The sequence below is a fragment of the Argopecten irradians genome, chromosome 7 (assembly GCF_041381155.1).
Source record: "Argopecten irradians isolate NY chromosome 7, Ai_NY, whole genome shotgun sequence".
Lineage (NCBI taxonomy): Eukaryota > Metazoa > Mollusca > Bivalvia > Pectinida > Pectinidae > Argopecten > Argopecten irradians.
Window position 1 is genome coordinate 37,176,399 of NC_091140.1, and position 11,509 is coordinate 37,187,907.

Below are 11,509 nucleotides of genomic sequence, written 5' to 3' on the forward strand. Positions count from 1 at the left end.
CAAATTATCTGTGTCGACTCTTTTGTATTCAATTTTACTATGAGATAGTCTAGGGGTGGCTATAACGTCAGTGGTACATGTAGTAACCCCTGGAGTATCGAAGATGAGTCAAAAGCATCATCAACACCAGACTGGACAAACTTACAAAAACACTTGAAGACCTATCGCGGAAAATCCAAGACCAATTCCCAAACGGGACCTAAACGAAAGAACTATGAAACAATTTGAAAACGGTTAAATTATAACATCAACAAACTCATACCATCGAAGACCATACGCGGAAAATACATTAATCTCTGGATAAATCACAACACAAAAAATGGCTAAAAAGTAAACAACGATTATACACAAAGTTTAGAAAACAAATATGTGGGACAACTACAGATATGTACAAAAATAATGCAATAGACAACTTCGGAAAGCAGAGTGGAATTGCATCAACCAAACTATAATAGAAGTCCTAGAGAACAACAACTACAAGCCATTCTGCAAGTACACCAAATAAAACAGGCAAGACAACATCGGTGTTTCAACACTCAATCACAGAGGTACACTTACAACTGGCAGCATGGGCAAGGACGAAATGTGTTCATGAAAGAAGATCAAGGACACACTATGCCATCATCAACCAAAACAACAAAATCTCATATTGGAAATATAACAGACGGCCTTACCAAGTTATTACGCAAAGTGAATCCAGCAAAAGCACCTGGACCCGACAACATCCATACTAAAGGAATGTGATGCACAAATATCACCCGGGCTATCAGCAATATTTCAAAGCTCCCTAAATACCGGTCTATTACCGACGGACTGATCCATTTTTAAAAAGGGAGAACGACAGCAGAGAATTATAGACTAGTATCATTAACATTGGCACAATGGGACCCATATATCAAAAAGACATTGACAAACTTGAAAGAATATAAAGCCTGACAACCAGACTCATTACCAACAACTATAAGACCAGGGAAGAGGTATGCGTCACAAGAAAGCAAGAGGATTAGAAACTACAATCGCTACAGACCAGATGTGAACGATAGAGTGACCTTCCTATATAAAGTATGGAGGGAATGCTACCACCCATACCCCCAGATAAGTATCTAACAAAAGAGCGCCCCAAAAGAAACATCAAAGATAAGTATAACGAAAATCACTTCACTTCAAATATTGTCACCAAAAATTTAAAACATCTCACGGTACCGACACACAACTGTGAGCAACACAGGAATTCCTTCTTTGTGCGTACAGTCCAGTCTTTGACTTGAACCACTTCGAGGTTAAGGTAGAATATGCTCACCGTAAGATCCTTTCTCTGCCGTAGTGTGAAAACCAGAAACTTATCATATATAGATAGAATATAACGATACATAAAACAACTGTTTTTGAATTAAAAATATTTATTTATCTTACACGCTATAACCGTGTCTCGTATGTCCTGATCATTCAATGGCCAAGGTCATTGGAGAATGAAGAAAGCAGTTTTCTTCATTTTAAGTTATCTTATTTACGTCATTTAAAAAAAATTCAGCGATCATGACTGTGATTCCATGCTAGTTTTATTTTACTTCTAATCAAACTGCGTGTCAGGTTTGATCTGCTATTATTTCTCAGTAATTCAACATTATCTACCACTACTGTATGAAAGACAAATTGTTGACACTCCGAGAAGTTAACCAGTTACAAGTAACTTTATAGCCTACATTACAAATGAACGTATACATGTAATTATAATATATGTCCACTCGCCCCAAAGCTCTCAAAAAAAAGCATGACGAGTTCGGTAACAGTTTTCGCCACTTACAAACGTCACGTCAATGGAGATGGCATGATCGGAAACTAGCTAATTATTGGCCTTCCATGATCAGGGGACGGTCACTGGCCTTACTGGTTTTCCATGGTCTGAGGTCGATTACTTGCCTTCCTTGTACAGGGACCGATTACTGGCCTTCCATGATCAGGGACCGATTACTGGCCTTTCATGATCAGGGACCGATTACTGGCCTTCCATGATCGGAGGCAAATTACTAGCCTTCTATGATCAGGGACCGATTACTTGCCTTCTATGTTCAGGGATCGATTACTGGCCTTCCATGATCGGTGGCCGATTACTGGCCTTCCATGATCAGGGACCTGATTACTGCCCTTCCATGATCGGAGGCAAATTACTAGCCTTCTATGGTCAGGGGTCGATTACTTGCCTTCCTTGATTGGGGGCCCCTCATGGTCGATTACTGGCCTTCCATGGTGAGGGGTGGATTACTGGCCTTTTGGGGCCGATTACTGACCTTCCATGTTCCGGGGCCAATTCTTGGCCTTCCATGTTCAGGGGTCGATAACGTTACTGTCTTTCCGTGATCAGGGGCCGATTACTGATCTTCCTTAATCAGAGGCCCATTACTGGCCTTCCATGTTCAGGGGTCGATTACTGTCTTTCCTTGATCACGAGCCGATTACTGATCTTCCTTAATCAGAGGCCGATTACCGGTCTTCCATGATCTAGGGCCGATGGCTGGCCTTCTATGGTCAGGGGTCGATTATTGGCCTTCTATGATCAGGGACCTATTACTGGCCTTCCATGATCAGGGACCGATTACTTGCCTTCCATGATCGGGGCCGATTACTGGCTTTCTATGATCAGGGGTCGATTACTTTCCTTCTATGGTCAGGGGTTGATTAATGGCCTTCTATGATCAGGGACCGATTACTGGCTTTCCATGATCAAAGGCAGATTACTGGCCTTCCATGTTCAGGGGTTGATTACTGCCCTTCCTTGTTCAGGGGTCGATATGTCATTCCATGATCAGGGTCTGATTACTGGCCTTCCATGTTAAGGGGTCAATTACTGGCATCCCTTGATCAGGGGCCGATTACTGGCTTTCCATGATCAGGGGCCGATTACTGACCTTCCATGTTCAGGGGTCAATTACTGGCATTCCTTGATCAGAGGCCGATTACTGGCTTTCTATGATCAGGGACCTATTACTGATCTTCCTTAATCAGAGGCCGATTACTGGCCTTCCATAATCAGGGGCTGATTATTGGCCTTCCATGATCAGGGGTCGATTACTGGCATTCCTTGATCAGAGATCCATTACTGTCTTCCACTGATCAGGGGCCGATAACTGGCTTTCCATGATCAGGTGCCGATTACTCTCTTTCCTTGATCAGGGGCCGATTACTGGTCATCCATAATCAGGCGCCGATTACCGGTCTTCCATGATCTTGGGTCGATTACTGTCTTTCCTTGATCAGGGACCGATTAATGTCTTTCCTTGATCAGGGGCTGATAACTGGCTTTCCATGATCGGATATCAATTGCTGGCCTTCCATGATAAGGGGCTGCTGGCCATCCAAGATCAGGGGGTGATAACTGGTCTTCCATGATAAGAAGTCGATCCAGTTTAAAAGAGAAAATTTCTACATTGACCTATTACATATTTTGGCTGTCGTCTAGATTGAATAAGACGTTTTGAGTTTAGTTCTTATTATAATGATTCCAAGTTTGCAAAACATTATCAATAAATAACGTTTGTTAATTGACGTTTTGGCACAAATTAAGTGGCCATCTTGATGACGTCATCACGGCATCCCACTAAACAATATTAAAATACTGATTACGTGATCAGAACATCCAACGGGTTAAGTAATTGTAAAAATTAAATTGTTAGTTTGGATGTATGGTAAAACATATACGTTGGTATAACTCGAACAGTAGGGGACCAGGTCAATAGTTCGAGGAATACGGGGTATTCGACTCATCCGAGGTTGGTCATGATCAACAGTCAAAATGTCCGGTCTCAAACTATGACAAACAATGCACGACAATGACATTTTAATTACCCTATCTTTCAACATTCTTGGCATATATCGGTTGATATCGTTTACATTTTTCGATAAATAACATTCTGTTAGCCTGTCGAATGAAACCAACAAAGAAATTTAAAAAGAAAAACTTTTATAATTTAGGCAGACGTCAGCAATATCTTCCGCCTCTTTTGTCATTTCACAATGCGTACTTTCTATTAACACGGATCAACAACTTCCATATTTTTCGTATTTACAGCGAAGATTATTACGAGAGAAACATCAATAACTTCATGCCTTTTCTGAAATATTCAAATAAAGTTAGCATCAAACAACGACTTGCGATCGTGTAGGTAGGTAATAATGACACCGTTAATATCTTAATTACCTAAAGGCTCGACACGCCAAAAACACAAAAATCTTGTATAAACACAAGATCGTGAGCAATTATCCATGTCGGTCGGTGCAGTCAGGTGTGACACAGGAAAAAAAATCTCAAGGGCTGTTCACCTGTTCGACGAATACATGGGTAAATACTACGTATTTGATGAGACGGGGACATATTTCTGTTCGAGGAATAAGGGGTATTCGACGAACAGCTGTTCGAGCTATCCGGGTTTTTGTTACATAGATTATATCCTTTGGACGGCCGTAACGTATTTATGCGTAATTATGCATTTGCCCCATTTCATGCACCCTTCTGGAGCCCCACTGAGACCGTTGAAAACTAAATACTAGTTTTATGAAAAGAAGATGTTCATCCCTATATAGCATGTCAATATCGATTCGGTCATTGCATTAGTGACGTCACAAATCACCTTTGAACATGCCCAAATAAGTCAAAAATTGAGGTCTGAAATCCGGATTTTTAGTGTGTGCCCGGAAACCTGTCGTTGTGAGCTTAATTATCAAGATACAGACATGCAGATGGTCTTAAACGATAGAAGAGATATCAAAGTAAGAGAAAATAGAGAGAAAGGGGAAAGGAAGGGGAAAATAGCACCGATTTCAAAAAAAAAAAGAAAAAAAAAAAAACAAGTCCCACGCGCAGGTTTCTGCCTTCCATGACCCGTGCGTGGTGACCTTTAGGGGACTTCCGGTGACTGTTTTTACTTGTTTGTAGTGTGCACTGTTTGTTATCATCGTGAAAATGGCATCAAACCGAAATCTAGATGCAAACTGCTTTCATAGATGGCATTTTGTAATAACCTACTATCAAAATTGAGTCAAGTTCGAATCCTGCCGGCCGTCGAAAGGATATAGGGAGACGGTCGGGACCGTACGACCAGTTCGACGAATAGCGGGTATTCGAGGAATCCGGGTTCGAGTTAGAGGGGTTTTACTGGGTGTACGTTGGTCATATTATGTGACTCCCAGGTCATTCTCTTTCAAAATTTATTAGAATGGATTAGCAGCTACATCGTTTTCTTATTTGGCCTGATTTAGGAATCGTGTGCCTTTAGGTTTGTGACATGATGCTGGCTTAACAAATAGTTTTTTCGCCAAATTCCGTTGATGGAAAACCTGCATTGTTACAGTCACTTTGCGTTTTACTGATAATCGAATCCCAATAACACTATTACACATAGTACTACTTCTATGGCAGATTTATCAGGTGGAACTATTGTGCGGGTTTTCCTTTCGCATTACCAAAATCCTTCTTGCATATGTGTTTGTAATTGGTACACAAAACAATGAATTAAAGCAATTGATTTCCAACAAGATTGGTGTGTGATTAGCATGCCTTATCCTCGATCTCCCATAATCCCGCGAATTACGACAGCGGTTTCACTCTTTGCTGATTGGTTGAACTTTCCCCGTTATATTTCATTAGATGGCTATTTAGGATATGAATCTACGTCCGAAATCCAAGCCCCCATCGCACAGACATCCATCACACGGCCTAACGTATTGTGTTATCAGCCCGTATGGTACGTCTCCCAAGCCGACTAAACGTCTACCTGACACAGATTCACGCGCTCTGATGTCCCACAGACGCTTCAGCATGAGACCCGACGGTCGGCCTAATCGCAGTCTGTCAAAGTTTTCCCTGCTGGCCTTCTCCGGTTTTTGTCAAATTAATTCAAGTTGCTTGGAGTCAATAGTCTTTTGCTAACGCACATGCATATTTATAGCAGAGAATTTCGCCACAGATTACTACTCTTGTTAATATTGGCCCGATTAACCAGAATCGAAAATGAAGATATCAGTAGGCCTAGGACTCGACTGTTCTATCTGAGCGACCACCTCTGCATAACGACCATAAGCTTAGGTCTAATACCACTTGTTTAGGGCCAGTTTCTATAGAACTTGACATTTGTATCAATGATCATATGACTATACAGAACATTTCTATTTCGTTTGGGTGGCTTTATGGTCAGGTTTGACTGTGTAAGTAATAATTGTATGAAAAATGGAGGTAAAATCAACTTACTTTTGTATAACTTATTGAAATAATTTTAAATTTCAATATCTGTTGATACGTTCCGTTTTGTAGTAATTATTATCTTTAGACCTTTAGATAGCTTTGGGATTCGACTGAGGTGCAAGAGAGCGATTTCTCTCATACCCGCACAATACACTCATGTCTGTAGACGATTACCGGAAGAAAACTCTTTCATATGTGGATATGAAGGATATTCTACCCGAGGTATCACAAAATGTTGTAACCTGAGGCTTGCTGAGAGTCTTACAACATTTTGTGATCCCTATCCTTCATATGCACATATAAAATAATCCTATAATATCATTCAATTTCAAACTGGCCAGAGAAAGGAAAACAACCCATAGCTTGATGAGTCTTCTTATCTTCTACTTATATTAGACACACAATTCCATCGATGTCGATGATTACATTGTGCGTTGTGCGGATTGGCAGAAGCGTGATCGTGTAAAAAGAGTTATTTACAGTGATAGTGAAGGTGCAGGTTACTTTATTATTTTTTAGTGTATAGTTATCTGATAAAAATATGAATTTTAGGGAGTGGGGGTTAGGTCTTCAAGTTCTGTTCTTAGGATAGGCCTATGTGACTTGAAGACCTCTAGTGTAGTGCTTTGTACTGTAGCCACCGGTAAAGTCCTACAAATAAAATATTTCTTTCATCATGTAGTTTTACTAGGTAACTGTCATTATTGCTCGCTCTCGTATAAGCCTACAGAAGAACGGTGAACACTATACCGTAAGCACAATGTATTGTTTCCAAAATTATTATCGTCGTATTTGATAACCAGTTGATATATTTATGAACGCCGTTGTCTTTCACATTGTATTGCAATAATTAATAGAGATTATGTAGATAAGATTTTGCGGAGATAAACTTTTGCAAATTGATTTGGATCGCGAAGATTTACAGTGTATTTATTTCCGCTTTCAAAAATTTCAAAGATTCAAAAAATTATCCACATATTTTGTTCTGATTTGAGAGAACTTCATCTCCCATTTTTAACTTGTCTGTACTAATGAGGAATGGCGTTATATTCTGCTTTCAGTTTAACTGAAAGGAAGACAAGAAAACGAGAATCTCATTATAACTAGGAGGCCTTGGTGAAAGAGTAGCTACATCGCTAACGACTGGTGAGTTTTGTCTATTAAAAACACGAGCAAACGAATTTTCTTCGGTAACAAAAATTACTTACTTTACACTTTTAGCTTCATTGCAAAAGTTTGAGCTTCTTATTTTATTTATCTAAAATAAAAAATTGTATCCCGAACTGAAGAACTGATTGCGCAGACAATAATAGTAAAACAAATTGTATTTTGATCACTGTGCTGATAAGACATAAATAATAAATACATTAACATCAAGTATATATTGTCCAAATCATCAATATTGTTTATGATCAATCAGCGTTGGAGCATTTTGAAATGTCGGCTTCTTCTTGGAGGCGAAATGGTGGGAAAAGAAGTTACTGTACGGAATTTTAACGAAAGAGTGTGAAAAAGTATGAAAGTTCTTCCTGTTAATTTTTGTGAAGGGATTCATGTGTATAGTACGATTTCTCGTAAAGGGCATTTGTGACCAGATATCAGTTTCACGAATATTTATTTACTTTAGGATATTTCTTGACCTAAAATTCCCTATGAGAAGGCATATAATTCAAAGAAAGAGTTTCTTAACTTTTTTTTATATTTTTTTTTCAATCAATTTTATGAATACGTGGACATATATTGACATGTAAACTCACTCACTGTTATTCCCCAATCAATTTATGAGTACTTTGAACTATATTTACATGTAATCTCACACACTCACTATCATTCGTCATTGTTTTTATAGCAAGATATATATACGTATACGCACATACTTGGTACACAACATATACACCTTCTCACACATCATCACCCACTTGCGCACCATCTCGCACACCTACATACACACATGAGCATATAGACATAAAATACAAATACAGACAGAAAGACATACAATAGAGACAGGCAAAGAGACATAGATAGACAGAAAGATAAAAAAAAAAGATAGAGAAAAAAAGTTTCCTAACTTGATATGGACAGTTTTAAGTTAAGGAAGACTATTGAAATTTGGCCAGGAACCAGAATAATAGTTTGTGTTATTTGGTTTCAAAACAATGTAAAGTAAAAGCTCATATGAGGAGGTTTAATTATAGCTTTTACAAAAATATAAACATGCGACAGTGCGCCAAGCGACAATGCACCAAGCGAAGAGCGACAGTGCGACGATGCGTCATGTAATGGTACGGCAGTGCTCCATGCAACAAACCTTCGATCAGACGATACGCCCAAAATTGCAAGTTAAAAAAGTCACCAGTTTGAAAAATAACACCTGTACAGGTCCTGAAAGCATAAAAAAATCTCCAGTTTTCTCTGCCTATGCGAGAGATTTTAAGACAATCCCAACGTTGTAGTGTTCTATATCTGTAATATATTTCTAAAATCCTGCAAATTTTAGATAACAGTTATGATTTTAGCATGAACGTAAAACATCGATGTTTGAAATAAGTTAATTGTAAAATGAATATTACATACACGTTAACATTATGATATGGTTTGTGTTGACTTGGTAAACATCTTGTTTCACATAATGTCCGGCCCGATAAACTGGTAAACATTGTTCTCTAAGTAAAACCCTTTAGTTGGTTGGTCTATGATACTAGTTACGCTAATAGCTTGATTGATTGGTGGAATGTATTAGATCCAAGCAAGCAGCATGCTTTCTCTTAAAACGTACATTTTCCTTAAACTATGCTTAGCCATAACGTATGCTAAAATCTTTAAGCTCAAAAGACTTTAAGACAGTAAATGATGTCGTCTTTAGAGCTACAATTGGTGCCTATTACTGCTAATGGAGCAAAGTAATGATTATGCAAACCATTATAAAACGTTTATTTGCATTTCATCTTACTTGTTCGATATCGCTTACTTACTAGGCAATAAAACTGAACCACATAGATTATCAAATTGCCACCAAGGCATTATTTTTTACGTAATACATATAAAGATCTTTCTGAAGGGGATTTTTACGGCAAGTCCGGAAATTGTGAATATGACGTCGTTTGAGCGGTACGGTAGATATTAAGAATGGTAGTTATGTTTGCTTTGGACAAAAATAATATGTAAATGCATGTATACGCATAAAATAATTGGAAACCTACAAAAAAGTATAGAAAACTGTGCCCGAGTGATTTTCGGAGGCAGCGCTCCACTACGACACATAGGGACCAATTCGTACCCGGTCGAAAAGTATAGTAGGCCGGGTACGTACATTTTCCTTAAACTATGCTTAGCCATAACGTATGCTAAAATCTTTAAGCTCCATTCGATAATGATAGGCATCATACCACATGTAATCAACATTCAAGTATTCGTAATTTGTTACGAATTTCCACGATTTTTATGTTAAAAATAAAGAAGGGCACGTAGTATGCCACTATTGTTTTCTTTTGATCTCCTTGCCTAATCCTACTTCATACGCTGATAAACAACTCTGACCAGACTGTTAGACGTAATGTTATCGCCCACTGCTTGACAAAATAATACATTTGTCTTACATTGAATATTACCATATATCATTAAGACAGAAAAACTATACACAATCGCCAAAATTTTATTGTATTTAACGGTAAAAATAAAACATATGTATTCATGTTATATACTTAAAATTTCATTAAACATATACATTATGAGTTGAGGCAGATTGATGTATCAGTATGGATCGCCTCCCTTTGTTCACCTTTTTTCAGAGCAGTATTCCTCGGTCGCGTTAGTTCCTACAGATAAAAATGGCCCTTGGACAATATCTGTAAATAGTTAACTGATTATTGATGATGATAATAGATGATAAGAATAATATATTTACACAATAATGGTAATCATTTCCAAACACGTAATGTAAAAACCTACTATATAAGCAACGTAACAAGCTATAAAGTAAAGGGTAGTAATGTACTTAATTAAACCGTTGCAAATACTGAACACTTAATGATTAGATCATACATTAAGTACCGAGGAATGATACAATAAGTATCGGCAACGAGTAATATAATCATTAATGGTAACGAGTGATACAATAACTTATGGTAACGAGTAATACAATATGTAGTGGTAACGAATAATACAATATGTAATGGTAACGAGTAATACAATATGTAATGGTAACGAGTAATACAATATGTAATGGTAACGAGTAATACAATATGTAATGGTAACGAGTAATACAATATGTAATGGTAACGAGTAATACAATATGTAATGGTAACGAGTAATACAATAAGTAATGGTAACGAGTAATACAATAAGCAAAGGTAACGAAAAATACAATATGTAGTGGTAACGAGTAATACAATAAGTAACGGTAACGAATAATACAATATGTAATGGTAACGAGTAATACATTAAGTAATGGTAACGAGTAATACAATAAGTAATGGTAACAAGTAATACAATATGTAATGGTAACGAGTAATACAATAAGTAATGGTAACGAGTAATACAATATGTAATGGTAACGAGTAATACAATAAGTAAAGGTAACGAATAATACATTAAGTAATGGTAACGAGTAATACAATATGTAGTGGTAACGAGAAATAAAATAAGTAATGGTAACGAGTAAAACAATAAGTAAAGGTCACGAGTAATACAATAGGTAATGGTAACGAATAATACAATAGATAATGGTAACGAGTAATACAAAAAGTAATGGTAACGAGTAATACAAAAAGTAATGGTAACGAGTAATACAATAAATAATGGTAACGAGTAATACAATAAGTAATGGTAACGAGTAATACAATAAATAATGGTAACGAGTAATACAATAGGTAATGGTAACGAATAATGCAATAAATAATGGTAACGAGTAATACAATAAGTAATGGTAACGAGTAATACAATAGGTAATGGTAACGAATAATACAATAGATAATGGTAACGAGTAATACAAAAAGTAATGGTAACGAGTAATACAAAAAGTAATGGTAACGAGTAATACAATAAGTAATGGTAACGAGTAATACAAAAAGTAATGGTAACGAGTAATACAATAAGTAATGGTAACGAGTAATACAATAAGTAATGGTAACGAGTAATACAATATGTAATGGTAACGAGTAATACAATAAATAATGGTAACGAGTAATACAATATGTAATGGTAACGAATAATGCAATAAATAATGGTAACGAGTAATACAATAAGTAATGGTAACGAGTAATACAATAAATAATG